Source organism: Kogia breviceps, chromosome 2 (assembly GCF_026419965.1).
Source record: "Kogia breviceps isolate mKogBre1 chromosome 2, mKogBre1 haplotype 1, whole genome shotgun sequence".
In the NCBI taxonomy this organism is placed as follows: Eukaryota; Metazoa; Chordata; class Mammalia; order Artiodactyla; family Physeteridae; genus Kogia; species Kogia breviceps.
In genome coordinates this window covers 136,204,383-136,225,792 of record NC_081311.1, presented here as the reverse complement: position 1 = coordinate 136,225,792, position 21,410 = coordinate 136,204,383, and the positions used below count along the sequence as shown (strand labels likewise).

The 21,410-nt window shown below is 38.9% G+C and overlaps 1 protein-coding gene across 1 annotated transcript in view; it reads left to right on the top strand.

Moving 5' to 3' along the window:
- Nucleotides 1-1,896: 1,896 nt before the first annotated feature.
- SCN9A (sodium voltage-gated channel alpha subunit 9) overlaps nt 1,897-21,410 on the top strand; it is a 147,464-nt gene continuing 127,950 nt past the window's right edge. The window contains exon 1 of the mRNA XM_059052237.2: nt 1,897-2,414. The gene's annotated coding sequence lies outside the window, so the exon portion shown is untranslated. The remainder of the gene's footprint in view (nt 2,415-21,410) is intronic.

Genomic DNA, 21,410 nt, shown 5'->3' with positions numbered 1-21,410 from the left:
CCCTAATAAGAACCTAGATATATTGAACAGATTTTTAGAGGGCAAAGCATGGTGTATATTATTTATTATTTTCTTAGTGGCAGGGGGAGAGGGATACCAAATCCCTTTCCTACCACACAAGTGGGAAAAAATTTTGGTCATTAAGAAAACCTGCTACACTTCATCAAACCAATGGATCACCCAGCCTCGTATCTCATCACTATCCCAAGTGAAGTTTTCTGGGTAGTCCTACATGATATTAACCACCAAAAGTGACTCTAATTTCCTATAATTCCATATGGTGCCATCATTTATAAATTCATCTTGACTCTATTTTTGTCTTCATTTTTCATCATCTCTAGGAATAACAAATCCAATAAACTCACTCTATACTGTATTTTATAATATGGTACTTTGGTTTGTTCTTGATTACTTCTTTAAAGCTTTGAGTATTTTGGAATTTGATCAAATCTGTGTTAATCATATTAATAAATTTTATAATTTCAGAGGCATTGATCATTTTTTCTTTGTCTTAATCAGCTAGAGCCTTAATGTTCTAATTTATCTTCTTAAGGAAAAAATAACATGGATTTGAAATTCTGTGGGTTCTAATTATTCTGAATGTCATGTGGATTATTCCCTAATGAAATGGAGATTAGATGTCAGAGAGCTGTAAGAGAAAGGGTTGATTGAGCTCATCTTACATCTCAGTGACTGTGCATCAGACAATTTAGTTGAAGGGAGACTCCACTTCAAGGTGGTAAGAAAAGACAGTAGCTTTACTGCATCTAATAAAAAAGGCTGTCTCTCCTAGTACAGTTAATTCTTCTTCTTATGTCTGCAAACAATGAAGGAAGAGAAAGTGACTTGGCCATGACATGGCACTGAGAATTAGGCCCTGGTGACCCAGTTCACTCTTCAGTGGAAAGCCTCAGAAACTGACGGTTTCCTTCCTTCAATAGCACATCTTACAAATCAAGAATGTAAGGTCCAAAGCCCCAGGGCAAATCTCAGAAGCTCAGTAAGCGGTCCAGAAAGGTAAACCCTGGGACTTGGAACCCTGTGTGTTTACCACTAAGTATCATTACCATAATAGGACTGGAAGCAAATTACACTATAGCTGCAAATGCCCATCATTCATATTTATACAGCTAAGTGATCTGTCCATTTCATAAGGCCGGGATCCGGAAATCTACCCTGCCTCAACGTCTTAATCGTTCGATTTTTCCCCTTGGTGGAAACTTCCTGTTTCTCTTTGAGAAAGATAATTCTATCCTGTTTTCATCGCTTTCCTCCCAGAGGGCTGCTGTAGAAAACACGCGCGCGCGCACACACATCGCACAAAATGGTTTATAAAGATTTCTTTTCACAGTCGCTCCTACCCAGCTCTGAAAGTCCTAACCTATATGACTGATGGTGTAACCAGATGAGCGGGTCCCAGGTCCAGGAAGGCAGGTCCCCTCTGCCCCAGGTCCCCCTCTCCACCCACGGCGGCTTGGGCTCCTCTCTCCGCCTTTGAAAGAAAATGCATTCGTTGCTTCCCTGGAAGACTTGGCAACCCGATCGATCTATCATAAAAAAGAAAAGAAAAATCGCAGCCTAGAGACAGGTCTTGCGCGCCACCAACCCAGCCTCCGTGGGCAAAGTCCCAGGGAAGGAACCGATTGCCAGTATTGAATCCTCGGAGCCCAGGGCTCAGGAGGCAATGGCTGGGCCTTTGCCATCGGTCCCCACCTCCTCTGCCCGTAGTTCTCTCCAGCTCCCCGTCAAGCCGCAGTAAGGGACTTCTCGGAAATCTCAGCAGATTCTGCTGAGCAAGAAGGGAGGAAGGGGTGATGGGGGCGGAGTGAGGGAAGGGAAGGGCTCTTCTGGCTCCTGGACACACACGCGCACACATACACGCGCGCGCGCGCGCGCGCCCCACCCAATGGGGTAGGTGAGAGTGCGCGGTCTTGCCATCCCCTCCTCTGCCTTCTACTAGCGCACAGTAGAGAGACTGCAGCATCTCCAATACCTCGCCGGCTGAGTCCCCGCCCCGCGCCCCCTGCGGGAGTGGAGGGCGGCGGGGAGCGAGGGTGGGGAAAGGGCGGGGAGCGAGGAGGGGCCGGAGAACCGGGGCGGGGCCGCTGCTTCCCTGGGCGCGCCCCGGAAGGAGGGGCGCAGTCTCCGGGCTGACCCTCGCCCGCACTGCTGCGTCGGGTATCTGGTTTCCAATTCCGCGGGCTCGGCCGGTTGGGGCTGGGTGCCAGTGGCGGGTAGTGGCAGGCGCCCGCTGAGCAACAGGATCCCAGAGAAAGAGGGAGCGGCAGTAGCAGCGGAGAGGACGCCGCGGGAGAGAGGCCGGGAGCGAGGAAGGGTCCCTGAAGCCCGCCCCCTACCCGTCGCCAGACTCTGCGGGCGCACTGGGTGAGCATGGTCGGCGGGCAAGGTTGCAAGTAAGTGCCTTTTCTCTTGCTCCTCCGGTATGGCGGGGAGGGAAGCCGCCAGTCTCTCGCCAGTGCTCGCCTCGACCGCCACACCCACCTGTGCCTGATTTCACATCTTTCAGGTTTTTGCCGCCCGGTGTTAACGCCACCTGGAAAGTAGAGAGGGGAGAAGTTAGGCGAGGAGGTGCCAGCGACTGGACAAAGAGGAGCTGGAAAGGCAACCGGTCCTTTGCCAGTTTTGACGGTGTGGATTTCAGGTTCTGAAAATGTGGAAAGGCAAGGCAGCTAGCTGTACCTCATGGTTTACTATTATTTCTTTCTGTCTACGCTAGCTGAGTCGTTCGATTGGGTTTCGGTTCCAGGGGTAGGTTGTATTCTTTACGAGCAAAAAGCATGTGTTCCTTTTCCCATCTGCAAAGGTGAGCGTGCAGAACCAACAGAGCTGACACTACCTGTGGAGACGGCGAGTATGCGCCGGACCCCTTCGGAGCACGCAAACAGAAATGATTGACGGGACTGCCTAGCCCCATTTCTCGACGCAGTTTTTTTCAAACCAACGTGCATTTTATAGTGAAATTCAGATGAGATTCAGAATCATTTTAACTTTTTATCGACTTCAGCTGAAACCGTCATTTAGTTTTAGAAGAAAATAGTTGTTTTCGTCACTTCTATAAAGACAAAAGATTAAAGCGAGATTAACATACTAGAAACTTCAGTGCCAACTTTTGTGATTACAGCAAACATATTTCTCACTATTTTAGTGTTTTTTATTACAGTTGCAGCATTCAAAATAATTTATATCTTCTCTGAAGCTAAGAGCAATTTTTATGTGAGAGAAGCTTAGGGAAGGTTTTTAAAAAGCTCACTTCAATAAGATAAAGACCAAATCAACATAGGCTTTTAAAAGAATGATGGATTTTCAGTTGTTGAGTGTGAAGTCAATGCTAGAAGGTTTAGGTTTTTTTCAGAAACACAATGTTCTTTTCTATTTCTCCTGCTTCTCTATGGGCAGGAGAAAGGTATTGCCTTTCTTTGGTAATTTAAAATATATATTCATGATTTTTGCTTTAATGTCAATAAAACCTATCTATATATAATCTGCAAACCAAGTCCAATTATTAAACAGTCCATTTTATTGAAAAGTCTTATTTTTCCATCATTTAAAACAATTTAAACTAGAATTCACTTTTTTAGAAACTATGTTAAGTAGGATCTTTAACAAATTTTATTAATTATTTGAAAGCTGGCCTTATCTGAGCCCTACGTGTGGAATGATCATGATTGCTAGAACAGCTTATTTACAACAAAATGCTAGACAAAATATGGCATTTGATATAATGAAGGATGTGCCCTGTATCAGGCAACCGACAGTAGTTTTGCTTAAGGTACGTTTTTGTATTTTGTAGATGTTTAAAGTACCTCTTTATTTAGAGGTCCCCTTTTGAATGTGAACCATTGTGCAATCGTGGGACACCATGACATATTCTTATAAAAGCCGGGTATATGGTTTGCTATGATTCCTATGGTGCAGGGCAGGGCTTACAGGGTACCTGATGCTTCTATGGAAGAAAGATGAGTCAGGTCTGGCTCTCTGCCAGGAGCATCCTCCTGCCTCTGTGACTCTTCGGACCAGGAGATAATCATGGGAGCCCTCCTGTGGTAGTGCTTCTGTGATTTTGCTACCTGTTGCTGAGGAGACTTTGGGCAGCAAAGAAAAAGTAAGAAATTCAGAGGTGGAATCATTGGGGTCCTATTCACCTTATTTAATGTGACCAACAAACTTTCTCTGTGGCAAGGAAAAAGAACAGAATCTTGCATTTTTCATGAATAATAAAAATTAATATTTACCTAATGTCTATTCCTGTTAGATATGTGAAAGAGTGTGAAGTACTGGGAAGAATTATATGTTATTTTTCTAACCTTGTAAAGGAACTTAAAGTTTATTAATATGAATGGGTCATTCTTAACGTCATAGTGGTAATAATTTATGATTTTCCCTAAAACTCTTGTCTCAGATCCTTTTCCCCAGTCTTTGTTATCTGGATTAATGGTTCCACCATCCACCAAGTGTTGATTGCTTTCTGTTCCTCATCATGGCATTTTATCCCTAATCAGTCCATATTTAGATCTCTCAATCTTATCTCCCCAATGCATCTCTATTCAATTATATTTCTCAGCTGTACCTCTTCCACTGTGTTTTCTATATCTACCCTGCCACCAAATTAGTGGCATCATCATAATTTTCCTGGATTCCTGCTACAGCCTTCACATTAACCTACCTCCATAGTTCGCTCCCTTGTGATTCACTCTCCATACAAAGCAATGCCATTATGCCTCTCCTTAAGAACATTCAGTGGCTCATAACTACATAGAAAAAAGGAATAAATGCAGAAAAACAAAACGATTAATAACAAATTCCTTCTGGCAGCCTACAGCTCACTCTCTGATCTGGCCCTCCACTACAATCTCCCTGAGGGCATCTCCCACTCATTTATATGCTCCAGCCACCCTGGTCTTTTTTTTTTTTTTTAATGTATTTATTTATTTATTTTTGGCTGTGTTGGGTCTTCGTTGCTGTGCGTGGGCTTACTCTAGTTGTGATGAGCGGGGGTTGCTCTTCATTACAGTGCATGGGTTCTCATTGCGGGGGCTTCTCTTGTTGCAGAGCACGGGCTCTAGGCACACAGGCTTCAGTAGTTGTGGCATGTGGGCTCAGTAGTTGAGGCTCGTGGGCTCTAGAGCACAGGCTTGGTAGTTGTGGTGCGTAGGTTTAGTTGCTCCGCGGCATGTGGGATCTTCCAGGACCAGGGCTCAAACCCGTGTCCTCTGCATTGGCAGGCGGATTCTTAACCACTGCGCTACCAGGGAAGTCCCCACCCTGGTCTTTTAGTACCTGAAACACATGAAACAATTTTACTCCCTAAGGCCTTTTCAAGTGTTCCCAGTGCCTGGACTATTCCTTCCTCTCTTTAAATGCCTAGCTCCTTTGCAAACTTTAAACTTCAGCTCAAAGGCCTCTGCCTCACACAGATCATTCTTGATCACCTGGTCAAAAGTAAGCTGTTATCTGTTAGGTTCTGTCTTGCTTCCTTGTTTTTTTCCTCCATAGTGCTTATTACAGCATGTGGGTATTTTGTGGATTTGTAGATTTTGTGTATTTGTGGATTTTGTGGATTTGTGTATCGAGTGCTGCGAATGAATGGACACCATGTCTTTATTGTTGACCCTGCTTCCATAACAGTACCTACAATGAAGCAGTAGGGGTGTCCTAGATATTTATATAAATAATAAAGTACAAAGATAAGACTTATTTCACCATAGAGTGCACTAACCCTGCAAACTTACGCATTTTAAGATTCAATTTCTTTTTTATTTGTTGAGCATTGGGTATATTTACACTCAGTACTATGAGTGTGAGGAGGTAAAATTAAAATATCCTGAGAAGTATTCCCATCTCTCAGCAGTGTAGGCATTAAGGTATTCAAAGGGACGTAGACTATAACACACCCTTAGAAAGGCAGTAACCACAACTGGATTAAAATGTATTTGGAAGAAACATTAGAGTACATAAGCCAATGACTGTATGACTTTAGTGTGAGTGATTCCTAATATACAAGGATGACCTTATTAGGTTTAAATCTGTGTTTTACCAAAATTTGAGGGTCGCTTAGTAATCACTAAATTTAAAATCTTGTTTTGTAATAAATATGGCCACTTGAGTGGGCTCAGTTGATGGAAGTATGGTCAAATCAGGTTGAGTCCATAGATCAGGTGCCAACATGATCCAAATTGGTGTTTACTTCAGACTCAAGGGGCAAATTATCTCACAAATGCAAAGTGTTCACTAGGGAAGGCTCAGAGAGACACTGTGGACTAATACAGGAAAATCCATCACGATTATTGAGGAAGGGGAGTGGGCTTCAAAATTCACGTTGGTGAATGATAGCATCATACTTATACTAGAATGTATACACACATACGCACACACACACTTATTTTTTGAATTTAATTTTATTTTTTTATACAGCAGGTTCTTATTAGACATCCATTTTATACACATCAGTGTATACATGTCAATCCCAAACTCCCAATTAATCACACCACCACACCACCCCCTGCCGCTTTCCCCCCTTGGTATCCATACGTTTCTTCTCTACATCTGTGTCTCGACTTCTGCCCTGCAAACCAGTTCATCTGTACCATTTTTCTAGGTTCCACATATATGAGTTAATATACAATATTTGTTTTTCTCTTTCTGACTTACTTCACTCCATATGACAGTCTCTAGATCCATCCACGTCTCTACAAATGACCCAATTTCGTTCCTTTTTATGGCTGAGTAATATTCCATCGTATATATGTACCACATCTTCTTTATCAATTCGTCTTTCGATGGGCATTTAGGTTGCTTCCATGAACTGGCTATTGTAAATAGTGCTGCAGTGAACATTGGGGCACATGTGTCTTTTTGAATTTTCTCTGGGTATATGCCCAGTAGTGGGATTGCTGGGTCATATGGTAATTCTATTTTTATTTTTTTAAGGAACCTCCATACTGTTCTCCATAGTGGCTGTATCAATTTACATTCCCACCAACAGTGCAAGAGGGTTCCGTTTTCTCCACACCCTCTCCAGCGTTTGTTGCTTGTAGATTTTCTGATGATGCCCATTCTAACTGGTGTGAGGTAATACCTCATTGTAGTTTTGATTTGCATTTCTCTAATAATTAATGATATTAAGCAGGTTTTCATGTGCTTCTTGGCCATCTGTATGTCCTCTTTGGAGAAATGTCTATTTACTTCTGCCCATTTTTGGATTGAGTTGTTTGTTTCTTTAATATTGAGCTGCATGAACTGTTTATATATTTTGGAGATTAATCCTTTGTCCACTGATTCGTTTGCAAATATTTTCTCCCATTCTGAGGGTTGTCTTTTCATCTTGTTTATGGTTTCCTTTGCTGTGCAAAAGCTTTTAAGTTTCATTAGGTCCCATTTGTTTATTTTTGTTTTTATTTCCATTTCTCTAGGAGGTGGATCAAAAAATACCTTGCTGTCATTTATGTCAAAGAGTGTTCTTCCTATGTTTTCCTCTAAGAGTTTTATAGTGACCAGCCTTACATTTAGTTCTCCAATCCATTTTGAGTTTATTTTTGTGTATAGTGTTAGGGAGTGTTCTAATTTCATTCTTTTACATGTAGCTGTCCAGTTTTCCCAGCACCACTTATTGAAGAGACTGTCTTTTCTCCATTGTATATCCTTGCCTCCTTTGTCATAGATTAGTTGACCATAGGTGCGTGGGTTTATCTCTGGGCTTTCTATCTTGTTCTGTTGATCTGTGTTTCTGTTTTTGTGCCAGTACCATACTGTCTTGATTACTGTAGCTTTGTAGTATAGTCTGAAGTCAGGGAGTCTGATTCCTCCCGCTCTGTTTTTTTCCTTCAAGACTGCTTTGGCTATTCAGGGTCTTTTGTGCTTCCATACAAATTGTAAAACTTTTTGTTCTAGTTCTGTGAAAAATGCCATTGGTAGTTTGATAGGGATTGCACTGAATCTGTAGATTGCTTTGGGTAGTATAGTCATTTTCACAATGTTGATTCTTCCAATTCAAGAACATGGTATATCTCTCCATCTGTTGGTATCATCTTTAATTTCTTTCATCAGTGTCTTATAGTTTTCTGCATACAGGTCATTTGTCTCCCTAGGTAGGTTTATTCCTAGGTATTTTATTCTTTTCATTGCAGCGGTAAATGGGAGTGTTTCCTTAATTTCTCTTTCAGATTTTTCATCATTAATGTATACGAATGCAAGAGATTTCTGTGCATTAATTTTGTATCCTGCTACTTTACCAAATTCATTCATTAGCTCTAGTAGTTTTCTGGTGGCATCTTTAGGATTCTCTATGTATAGTATCATGTCATCTGCAAACAGTGACAGTTTTACTTCTTCTTTTCCAATTTGTATTCCTTTTATTTCTTTTTCTTCTCTGATTGCCATGGCTAGGACTTCCAAAATTATGTTGAATAATAGTGGTGAGAGTGTACATCCTTGTCTTGTTCCTGATCTTAGAGGAAATGCTTTCAATTTTTCACCATTGAGAATGATGTTTGCTCTGGGTTTGTCATATATGGCCTTTATTATGTTGAGGGAGGTTCCCTCTGTGCCCACTTTCTGGAGAGTTTTTGTCATAAATGGGTGTTGAATTTTGTCAGAATCTTTCTGCATCTATTGAGATCTATGGTTTTTATTCTTCAGTTTGTTAATATGGTGTATCACATTGATTGATTTGCATATATTGAAGAATCCTTGCATCCCTGGGATAAATCCCACTTGATCATGGTGTATGATCCTTTTAATGTGTTGTTGGATTCTGTTTGCTAGTATTTTGTTGAGGATTTTTGCATCTATATTCATTAGTGATATTGGTCTGTAATTTTCTTTTTTTGTAGTATCTTTGTCTGGTTTTGGTATCCTCATAGGGTGATGGTGGCCTCATAGAATGAGTTTGGGAGTATTCCTTCCTCTGCAATTTTTTGGAAGAGTTTGAGAAGGATGGGTGTTAGCTCTTTTCTAAATGTTTGACAGAATTCACCTGTGAAGCCATCTGGTCCTGGGCTTTTGTTTGTTGGAAGATTTTAATCAAAGTTTCAATTTCATTACTTGTAATTGGTCTGTTCATATTTTCTATTTCTTCCTCATTCAGTCTTGGAAGGTTATACCTTTCTAAGAATTTGTCCATTTCTTCCAGGTTGTGCATTTTATTGGCATAGGTTGCTTGTAGTAGTATCTTAGGATGCTTTGTATTTCTGTGGTGTCTGTTGTAACTTCTCCTTTTTCATTTCTAATTTTATTTATTTGAGTCCTCTCCCTATTTTTCTTGATGAGTCTGGCTAATGGTTTATCAATTTTGTTTATCTTCTCAAAGAACCATCTTTTAGTTTTATTGATCTTTGCTATTGTTTCCTTCATTTCTATTTTATTTATTTCTGCTCTGATCTTTATGATTTCTTTCCTTCTGCTAACTTTGGGTTTTGTTTGTTCTACTTTCTCTAGTTTCTTTAGGTGTAAGGTTAGATTGTTTATTTGAGATTTTTCTTGTTTCTTGAGGTAGGCTTGTATAGCTAGAAACTTCCCTCTTAGAACTGCTTTTGCTGTATCCCATAGGTTTTGGATCATCGTGTTTTCATTGTCATTTGTCTCTAGTTATTTTTTGATTTCCTCATTGATTTCTTCAGTGATTGCTTGGTTATTTAGTAACGTATTGTTTAGCCTCCATGTGTTTGTGTTTTTTATTTTTTTTCCCTGTAATTGATTTCTAATCTCATAGTGTTGTGGTCAGAAAAGATGCTTGATATGATTTCAATTTTCTTAAATTTACTGAGGCTTGATTTGTGACCCAAGATGTGATCTATCCTGGAGAATGTTCCGTGTGCACTTGAGAAGAAAGTGTAATCTGCTGTTTTTGGATGGAATGTCCTATAAATATCAATTAAATTTATCTGGTCTGTTGTGTCATTTAAAGCTTGTGTTTCCTTATTAATTTTCTGTCTGGATGATCTGCCCATTGGTGTAAGTGAGATGTTAAAAAGTCCCCCGCTATTATTGTGTCACTATCGATTTCCTCTTTTATAGCTGTTAGAAGTTGCCTTATGTACTGAGGTGCTCCTATGTTGGGTGCATATATATTTATAATTGTTATATCTTCTTCTTGGATTGATCCGTTGATCATTATGTAGTGTCCTTCTTTGTCTCTTTTAATAGTCTTTATTTTAAAGTCTATTTTATCTGATATGAGAATTTCTACTCCAGCTTTCTTTTGATTTCCATTTGCATGGAATATCTTTTTCCAGCCCCTCACTTTCAGTCTGTATGTGTCCCTAGGTCTGAACTGGGTCTCTTGTAGACAGCATATGTACAAGTGTTGTTTTTGTATTCATTCAGCCAGCCTATGTCTTTTGGTTGGAGCATTTAATCCATTTTCATTTAAGGTAATTATCGATATGTATGTTCCTATTACCATTTACTTAATTGTTTTGGGTTTGTTCTTGTAGGTCTTTTCCTTGTCTTTTGTTTCTTGCCTAGAGAAGTTCCTTTAGCATTTGTTGTAAAGCTGGTTTGATGGTGCTGAACTCTCTCAGCTTTTCCTTGTCTGTAAAGGTTTTGATTTCTCCATCAAATCTGAATGAGATCCTTGCCTGGTAGAGTAATCTTGCTTGTAGGTTTTTCCCTTTCATCACTTTAAGTATATCATGCCACTTCCTTCTGGCTTGTAGAGTTTCTGCTGAGAAATCAGCTGTTAACCTTATGGGAGTTTCCTTGTATGTTATTTGTTGTTTTTCCCTTGCTGCTTTCAATAATTTTTCTTTGTCTTTAATTTTTGCCAATTTAATTACTTTGTGTCTTGGCATGTTTCTCTTTAGGCTTATCCTGTATGGGACTCTCTGTGCTCCCTGGACTTAGGTGGCTGTTTCCTTTCCCATGTTAGGGAAGTTTTCGACTATAATCTCTTCAAATATTTTCTTGGGTCCTTGGGTCCTGTTTCTTGGGTCCTTTCTCTCTCTCTTCTCCTTCTGGGACCCCTATAATGCGAATGTTGTTGCATTTAATGTTGTCCCAGAGGTCTCTTAGGCTGTCTTCATTTCTTTTCATTCTTTTTTCTTTATTCTCTTCTGCAGCAGTGACTTCCATCATTCTGACTTCCAGGTCATTTATCCATTCTTCTGCCTCAGCTATTCTGCTATTGATTCCTTCTAGTGTATTTTTCATTTACATTATTGTATTGTTCATCTCTGTTTGTTTGTTCTTTAATTCTTCTAGGTCTTTGTTAAACATTTCTTGCATCTTCTCAATCTTTGCTTCCATTCTTTTTCCGAGGTCTTGGATCACCTTCACTATCATTATTCTGAATTCTTTTTCTGGAAGGTTGCCTATCTCCATTTCATTTAGTTGTTTTTCTGGGGTTTTATCTTGTTCCTTCATCTGGTACATAGCCTTCTGCCTTTTCATCTTGTCTGTCTTTCTATGAATGTGGTTTTTGTTCTACAGGCTGCAGGATTGTAGTTCTTCTTGCTTTTGCTCTCTGCCATCTGGTGGATGAGGCTATCTAAGAGGCTTGATGGGAGGGACTGGTGGTGGGTAGAGCTGGCTTTTGCTCTGGTGGGCAGAGCTCAGTAAAACTTTAATCCGCTTGACTGCTGATGGGTGGGGCTGGGTCCCCTCCCTGTTGGTTGTTTAGCTTGAGGAGACCCAACACTGGAGCCTACCCAGTCTCTTTGGTGGGGCTAATGGTAGACTCTGGGAGGGCTCATGCCAAGGAGTACTTCCCAGAACTTCTGCTGCCAGTGTCCTTGTCCTCACGGTGAGACCGAGTCACCCCCTGCCTCTGCAGGAGACTCCCACCAACACTAGCAGGTAGGTCTGGTTCAGTCTCCTATGGGGTCACTGCTTCTTCCCCTGGGTGCTTATGTGCACACTACTTTGTGTGTACCCTCCAAGAGTGGAGTCTCTGTTTCCCCCAGTCCTGTCGAAGTCCTGCAGTCAAATCCCACTAGCCTTCAAAGTCTGATTCTCTAGGAATTCCTACTCCCCTAGTCGGACCCCCAGGTTGGGAAGCCTGACGTGAGGCTCAGAACCTTTACTCCAGTGGGTAGACTTCTGTGGTATAACTGTTCTCCAGTTTGTGGGTTACCCACCCAGCAGTTATGGGATTTGATTTTATTGTGATTGTGCGGTATCTTTTTTGGTGAGTTCCAATTGCCTTTCTGTCAATGATTGTTCAGCAGTTAGTTGTGATTCTTGTGATTCCTGCAAGAGGGAGTGAGAGCACATCCTTCTACTCTGCCGTCTTGAACCGATCTCCTCACACACACTTTGTGTGACATTAAGTCCCCTCTTTTTTTGAGACTGTACTTAAAGATATGACACAAATAAGTAGTTTTGCTATTACCATTTGGTTGAAAATTTAGCTTTTGGTTAAGCAGTCAGCTTTGATTAATGATAATTTTATCTAGCAAGTGTCTAACCATATTTGTTTGTTTGTTTTTGGTAAAGAATTTGGCAATCATGTTTCTTCTTGAAGGACTAAACTATTTCATGAATTGTCACCAGGGATTTGGTTAAATTTTGCAATTATGGTGGCACACCGTGGTTGTTGTAATCTGTTGGAAGGCATCTGTGCTCTAATTGAAGTTAGGCCTCCATTTTACACATCTCACATTAGCTAATTCATTCTCACATAGAGGTATTAGGGCTTCCTTCTTCAGAACTATGTAGGATTAGATTACTGTTTAAGATGGCAAGGTGATAATGAAATGGATAGTCCAAGATTGTATGAAAATGATTTTCATATGAGAATTTTTAGGAGAGCATTCACAGACGTTGGGTAGATTATTTTTGTGGAATATGAGAGAACAGTTTTGGTGTCTTTTGCATTCTGCAAAATGAAATTTCTTCATTGAAGGTTTAACTTTCTCTTCCTTCCCTGTGTAGCTAGAAGGAAACAGCTTTAGGCAACAGGGAAAGCCATCACCTCTTGGCAGCTAAAGGTAAAATGAAGTTTGGAGGAATGAAACCCTTGAGTGGTGAGGGAAAATGCCAGACCATGAAAGAGGGGAAGGAGGAAGGAATGCCTTGAACAGTGCCAATAAACATCATCAGCCACAGACAAATTTGAGTTGACGTTGTATATAGAATTGGATGATCTTATATATTTTTAGTCCCACTGAGAAAATAATTCTTTTCTTGTTAAAATAACAACTGTATTTTAAATGAAAAAATTCTGTCATTGCTTCTTTAATACAGGAAATTTAATACCTTTGGATTTTTAAACTGATATAACTGGGAGCCAGAAAGACCATATATTATTATTGTTCAAATATACCATGACTTTAATTGTAATTTCATTGCTGTTCATTTTATGACTTCCTTTTGTTGTGTCAGGTTTTTGAGAGACTGCCATTATTGATCACAACTTTCTTTAAAATGTCTCTTTGGATTTTTTACAAAGCTGTCTGAATCATTTATTAAAATATGATAAAACTTTAATTGCACCTATGATTGTTCACTTGGAAATTGTTCAGTCTTACAGGGAGTGAGTACACTTACAGTATCATTAATGTACTATCTCTGCCCTGCAATAAATGCCTTTTTCTTGCCCTTTCTCTCTTATATCTCATCTTTGAAAACATGTGATCTATATACCAGTAATACAAATTTTGCCCCACTATTAGGCCAAAGTATTTATACAAATAATTGGAAAATTGAGCCTCTAAAGAAGAATTACTAAGATTAGATAGATGCATTAAAATATAAGTGCAAAGACATTTCCGTGTAGATGTTTAATGAAATCTTTGTGTTCTATGCCAAATGAAACTCCCTTGTCATCTGATTGTTTTTTAAAAATAGGGGTGATTTCACTAGATGTAATGTTTGCCAACTGTATTAGTCACTCATACAATTTATATCTTAGAATCTAATGTAATTAAAAATATGTCATCTTCTTCAGGGCCTATTATTTAGAAGTTCAAAAAAGGAGTAAATAGAAGTAAACAGTAGATATACAAATCCATACTTAAAATGGGAAAGTGAGAGAAATTATTATATGATAATGAAATAGTCCCTTATGTATTGACTTAAACTCCACTAAATGATTATTCTTTCAAGTCCATTGGACAGTGCTTCCTTTAGGGCTTAGAGTATGGATAATTTACTAACTCTATGTACATTTTAAATAGAATAAATAGAATATTTTATTGGTAAATTATGCTTTCACTTTCTCTGGGTGATGATATAAAGTTACCATTCCTTCTAGATAAATTTTATGGGACCAATCTTCATAGGTGATCCTTTCATGGAACAAGTATTACAAAGTTGAAGTGATGATTTCCACACAAATGGAAATACATATACTTGTTACCCTGGACAAACTTGGCTCAAGGTAATTCAAGTAGGGAGAAAAGAAATGGCATCCTCAGGGGTCAACTGGGAGCAAGCTTCTTATAATCCCATGGGATCATCTGACAGACTTTCAGGAATGAATGTTTGTGGCATGGCTATGCAGAGAATCTCTTTTGAAAATTCATATTATGTCCCTCCTATAGTTCAGAATCATTGTAAAATATTGTTATAACATATTAAAAGCACAGAGGAATAAATTTGTATTCACATTAGGGTAGTGGAAAAAGTGTTTGTCTAGTTATCTCTCACTGAACATGTGATCTTAGTCAAATACTTTCACTTCTCAAAATGCAACTTTGTTATAAAATTGGTAGTGTCTACTTCTCAGCGTTGCTGTACAAATTAGATTTAAAAATATATATCCACAGCAGCCATTTTAGTGTCTCACACATGATAAGGAGGTGTTCAATAATGTTGGCTAGACATTTGGTAACAGTATATAGACAGCACAGTTTACATCTTGTTAATATTACTGATACTAACATTAATTTAACAGCTTCATATGTAAGGGTCTCATTTATGCTGAGTAGTGCATTAAGGGATTTGCAAATGCTCCTTTTAAATCCCCACAACCGCCCTCTGAGGTGAGTAAACACTAAGGCTCAGGAGTTACCTAACTTTACAAAGATTCACCGTGTTTACTAAACTTGAATAACATATATATTCCTTTTAATGGAAATAAAATCTTATTTATCCTAAGATTACACTTGCAAATATCCCACGCAGGTACGCCTGGTTACCAGGTATGCCACAAAAGCCTTTTTAAGCCATAATGGAGCTGAAAGAATCTACATTTGCAATTAAACATAGCAAACTATGTAATTAGAATACTATAGAACAAGAAAAAGAAAGGTTGAATATTGGTTAAATGTACCCCTTGAATACTGATTCTTGGGCAGTGCATTTGTATTAAACTGAAATTGAGATATAGGTAGAAGTTTGAAGGCAGTATGATATTATGAAATGTATCTATACATTTAAAGTGTTCCTGAGGTTGTTTTAGACATTGAATCGCTTTGCTTTCTTGGTCTAGAGGTGTCACTGTATTACTCTGACTTGACTTGGCCAAAATTAGAGTATTGGGTTTTTTTGGTTTTATTATGAGAGAATCAATACAGGAAAGGGGACTTTCCCAAGGTGGACAAAAATGGAAAGAAGAGGGGTAGTGTCATTGAAAAGGGTATGTGTGTGAAATGTCTGGGGCAGGTTCATTCAGCTATGAGCTATGAAATGGAGTAGAAACAGGGAGTGGAGTTGTAGCTATGAGATCCTGGGTTTTAGAGGATGGAGAAGGAGAGAAAGCAAAGTGATCTTGTGCAGGGTAAGGAAAGAAGAAGACAGTGTTCATCTAAAGTGTTCTTATGTCCTAACCTAAAGCTTAGTACTTATTGTAACAAAGAATCAATGATTTATATCAATAACAGTGATTCTTTAACATCAGTGATTCAGGGTGCTTACTCTTAAGGGTTTTAAAACATTTGGGGAAAAATAATTTATTTTACATGATACTTACAATAATTTTCTAAGGCAGATGATTTTCTTTTCATATCTATTATCTACTTAGATACTCTTCTTTGAGTGAGAATGAAAATCATGAGAAATTGGACCCCTGAGTTCTATGATATGTCTCAATCTATTCTAATGATTGTGGATTGGCAGCTTATCCACTAGACTGTTAAGGTTTTAAGGGTAGAGACCATAACTTGTTCATATTGGCACCCCTGCAGGGTGCCATACATGCAGTCATTCTTGATACATATTTCATGAATAAATGATACATACTGCACAACCAGGTGCTTGACTTTTATGAAAAATAGCTTTTTCACTGAAACTGAATGCTTTCTAAGAATATAGGAGGAATTAGTTAACAAGAATTTAATAATTTATGCTTCTCTTGCCTAGCTTTTTACCATTACTAGGTAAATTCATATTTCTTATTTCTTAGGGAAGGAATAGCATTCCTGCTTATTTTCTGCCCCAGTTTGGCTTCATCAATTCTAGGTGACAGTGTTTAGCCTTCTTTGCATAAAAGAGCCAAAATATTTTGACATGTACTCAAGTTGATGCATTAAAAAGGCTGAAGTCGGGCTTCCCTGGTGGCACAGTGGTTGAGAATCTGCCTGCCAATGCAGGGGACACGGGTTCGAGCCCTGGTCTAGGAAGGTCCCACATGCCGTGGAGCAACTAGGCCTGTGAGCCACAACTACTGAGCCTGCACGTCTGCAGCCTGTGCTCTGCAACAAGAGAGGCTGAGATAGTGAGAGGCCCGCGCACTGCGATGAAGAGTGGCACCCACTTGCCACAACTAGAGAAAGCGCTCGCACAGAAATGAAGACCCAACACAGCCAAAATTAAATAAATAAATAAGCCAAGCATTTGAAGCCCTTAAAAAAAAAAAAAAAAAAGGCTGAAGCCCAAATCCGTTTCTAAAGATTTGCTTAAGAGGTGGACTGGAAATCAGATAGTAAAAAAAAGTTCGAACTACAATTTCCAACTGATTTGTCTTGAGCTCATGATCAATCATTAAGTCTATCTGGTTGGCCTCCAAAATGTGTAGGTCAGGAGTTCGAATCCAAGTTTGTATCAGTGCCATTGAGGTTTGTGGGGAGGGAGGACCTGGCAGAGATCCCAAGGGTAGTGGTAAAGAGATGCTGATGCTTCAGGTCAGTTCCTAGAACTCTCAACCTCACTCTTCTCAGCATTTATGTGTTTTCTGAAATTAAATGGTAATTCCTTCTTTACTTCCCTCTTCCTTTGTTCGCTTCCTTCAGCAAGTATTTATTGAGTAGCTATTCAGGGCACTGCTGTAGACACTGTACATGCAGCATTGAACAAAATGTAGAGGTTTCCTGCTAGTTTTGAGACAGATAATGAATAAGTAAACAAATGTTCACCACTTCCTGACCTTGTATTATACTATATACTGTGAAGAAAAATAAAGCAGGACAGAAAAAATTGAGGGAAGGAAGCATTGTTTATTATTTTAGAAAAGCCTTTCAGAGGTGCTATTTGAGCAGAGACCTGAAGGAAGGTAAAGAAGTGAGGAAGCCAGCTACTGAGTGACAGGAAGATTATTCTAGTCACAAGAAGCAGCGATTGCAACAGCCCTAAGGCATATTTGATGTGTTTATGGAACATCAAGGAGGTCAGTGTGACTGAAGTGCAGAGAGCAAGGTGGAAAGTGGTAGAAGATGGGGGGACCTTTTCTTAATTTGGAGAAGATTACTAAGTCTGCCTAGAGGTCTGTGTGATGTCAACGTTACAGTGACTGGCAGGGGACAGACTTTGGGAGGGGATGAAGTGTGCTTTCTTTAAAAACTGGATCCCATTCTGGACGTGGGTACCACACAATCCAAATATATGATTGGGAAACTCCTAATTTCCATAAAAAATTAATCTTTCAGTCATTTTTTGGTTATTTATATGTAAATGTTTTATGTCCTTTTCTCATCTGCAATAGATTAGATTCTTGGAGGCCATTTGAGGAAAGAAGGGCTAGTATGACAGAGGTTACAATTGAGAGTATCTTTAAATGTTTAAATCCTGGAAATTAAAACATGGCAAGAGTACAGTAATATTTTGCATATTTTGATTAATTTTTATATCTATTGTGCAAATTATTTCTCGAGAAATAATGATACTGCATATATATAAAGGGGTCCTGCCTGGCAAAATAGATACCAGAGAAGCACATCTGAATCCCATCGAGGTTGACCCATTGTTAACTGCCATGACTTTGGTATCTTCCTGACTCTTCTCCTTACAGTTCTCTGCAAATTTTTGCAAATTAAAGAATAAAAAAATTTTTGCAGTAAAATATACGTAACATAAAATTTACCATTTCCGCCATTGTTAAGTATACAACTCAGGGGCATTAAGTCCATTCACATAGTTTGCGACCATCACCACCATCCATCTCCGGAACTTTTTCATCATTCCACACTGAAACTCTGTACCCATTGAATAATAATTCCTCATGCTTTCCACTCCCCCAAGTCCCTGGTAACCACCATTCTACTTTCTTTCTTTATGAATTTGACTAGTCCAGGTACCTCATGTAAGTAGAAATAATCAATATTTGTCCTTTTTTGTCTGGCTTATTTCACCTCACATAATATTTTTAAGGCTCATTGATGTTATAGCATGTATCAGAATTTCCTTCCTTTTTAAGGCTGTATAGTAATCCATTGTATGTACATACCACATTTTATTTATCCGTTCCTCCACTGATGGATGTTTGGGTTGCTTGTATGTTATGGATAATGCTGTGATGAACACCACTGTACAAATATCTCACTGAGTCCCTGCTTTTAATTCTTTTGGGTATATGCCCACAAGTGGAGTTGCTAGATCATAAGATAATTCTATAATTAATTTTTTGAAGAACTGCCATACTCTTTTGCACAGTGGCTGCACTATTTTATATTCCCACCAGCACTGCATAATGGTTCCAATTTCTCTACACCCTCACTAACATTTATTTTCTCTCTTTTTTTTTTTTTTTTTTTTTTTTTTTTTTTTTTTTTTGTGGTACGCGGGCCTCTCACCGCTGTGGCCTCTCCCGCTGCGGAGCGCAGGCTCCGGACGCGCAGGCTCAGCGGCCATGACTCACGGGCCCAGCCGCTCATTAGCATGTGGGATCTTCCCGGACCGGGGCACGAACCCGCGTCCCCTGCATCGGCAGGCGGACTCTCAACAACTGCGCCACCAGGGAAGCCCTATTTTCTCTCTTTTTAAATAATGGTCGTCCTGCTGGGTGTGAAGTTGGCTCTCCCTGTGGTTTTGACTTGCATTTCCTAATGATTAGTGCAGTTGAATATTTTTTCATGTGCATATTGACCAATTGTATATTTTCTTTGCAGAAATGTGTATTCAAGTCCTTTGCTCATTTTAAAATAGGGCTGTTTGTTTTTGTTGTTGAGTTTAAGAGTACTTAATATATTGTGGATATTAATCCCTTATCAGATACATGATTTGCAAATATTTTGTCTGTTCTTGGGTTGTCTTTTTACTCTCCAACAGTGTCCTTTGACACACAAAAGTTTTAATTTTTATGAAATCCAATTTTCTTTTTCTTTTGCTGCCTGTGCTTTTGGTGCCATATCCAAAAAATCATTGCCAAATCCAATGTCTTAAAGATTTTCCCCATGTTTTCTTACTTTAGTCTTATAGTCTTAGCTCTTAAGTTTAGGTCTGTGATCCATTGCTGATTATTTTTTTCCATTCCTGTAGACATAGAGTCTAAGAGTCTCCAGCTTCCCTTCACCCTTCACTCCCAGGGGTTTGGTTTTTAGTTCAGTATTCCTTACTCTGAACATTTACCTTTCTTTTCAGTAACCCCCATCTCATTTGTTCTTTCTTGTATGCTAGGATTAAAATGCTTGAATTATTGAAAGAGTATAGTAGCGACAAATAGGGATCCGTGGTGCAGAAAGATTATATACTCACATGATCCTAGTCTCTGATTGGGTTCATTCATCCTTTTGACCAATCATTATTGAAAAATGTTGGGGTTTAGTCCCTTCCCATGTAGTTTAGGAATTCTGATTCCTTACTCACTAGATAATAGATTCAGGAGCTCTTTATATTCTGATCCTAGGTATTAGATGATATGATTAAACAGAGCAAGAATTTTGTCTTGCTACAGTTTTAACCCTTCCAATCATAGCACAATATTTTACACAGGGTGGGTTCTCAATACTACTTGATTGAATATACAGACGAGTAAATGAATGGGAAGAAAAGACTATCTTGTTTCCTTAGGTGTTTGGTAAATCAATGGCTTCTACTGTTTAGAATTTTAGATTCATTTTAATAAAGAGCAAGTTCGAAAATCTCCTTTCCCCTTTCCCTTAGTTAGTGAAGACACTGATTTTTCAATCAATTTTGTTAGAAGTGTTTTTAGAAGAGTTTGCTGCTGAGAACTGAGGTTTGAAGATTAGAGTTTGTACCACAAATATTTCTGTTCCGTTAGACAGTCCTTGTGGAGGTTAAGTCCTATAAGCAGCACCTTTCCCCTTGGGTAGCTACCAGCAAATGAAAAATGGTGACTATTTATAGAAACTCAAGGTCACTGTGTGTGGTTTATATTGTCATGAAAATATGACATATGAACATATTTTTGTTTATAAACAGTTAAACGCATTAATTAGAACAATAGCTGAAAGAAGTAAAACCCATAAATAAAAGTTAAGCCCCTTTGCCATTGAATTGTTATATACTCTTTTTGCCTAAACACTCACCTTATCTCAGAATACAAGTCTTCTGGTCAGATATATACTGGAATGTAAATTTGAAGAAGGATGGGAATTATTTTCTCCCTACTTACTTGTTACTCTGTGGCCAGTATCTAATCTGGAATTTTCTCCACTATTCTAAGCCTGTTTACATTTATTATGACAGTCTGAAAATCCTGTTTAAAAGTGGCAGAAAGTAAGAGATATTATCATACATTTAATTAACCCCTCTTTAAAAATAGCCATACCCTTCATCTTCTGAATATCTTTTAAACAACGACTACCTCAGAAGAGGGTACTTTTTAAACAGTGTTATATGGGTTTCATCGTATTCCCAGATTGAGGTCAGGGCTACTGAATGCCTTGCCATAATTATAGCCTCTAGTTCTAAGAAGGAAGGAGTAGAGAAGTATGAAGCACAGGAAGTTCCTCTGTTGATGAACATATTAGTTCGATGGACATATTAATTTGCAAAGGACTTGTTTGTAAGTTCATGTGATTTGTTCCATGGTTCTTTACCATCCCTAGATGAATTTCCACTAAATAAGCTGTTTCTTTAGAATCATAAAACCTCCTTTCCCTGCCATTATGCATTCTATAAAAATGTCTACACCAAAAGTCTTATAAGTAGACTGACAACTTTTCTTGATAATGTCCACAAATATTCCAAAGAATCTCTTGGCATGTGTGCTACTTAATTCACTTGTTCTGATATTGAGTTAAAGGGCTTTGAGTCATTGAATCATTCCTGGCCTGCCAGGAATATTTTATCAGCACCTGTCAGTATGCTTGGATTTTACCTTCTTGAACAAATACCTA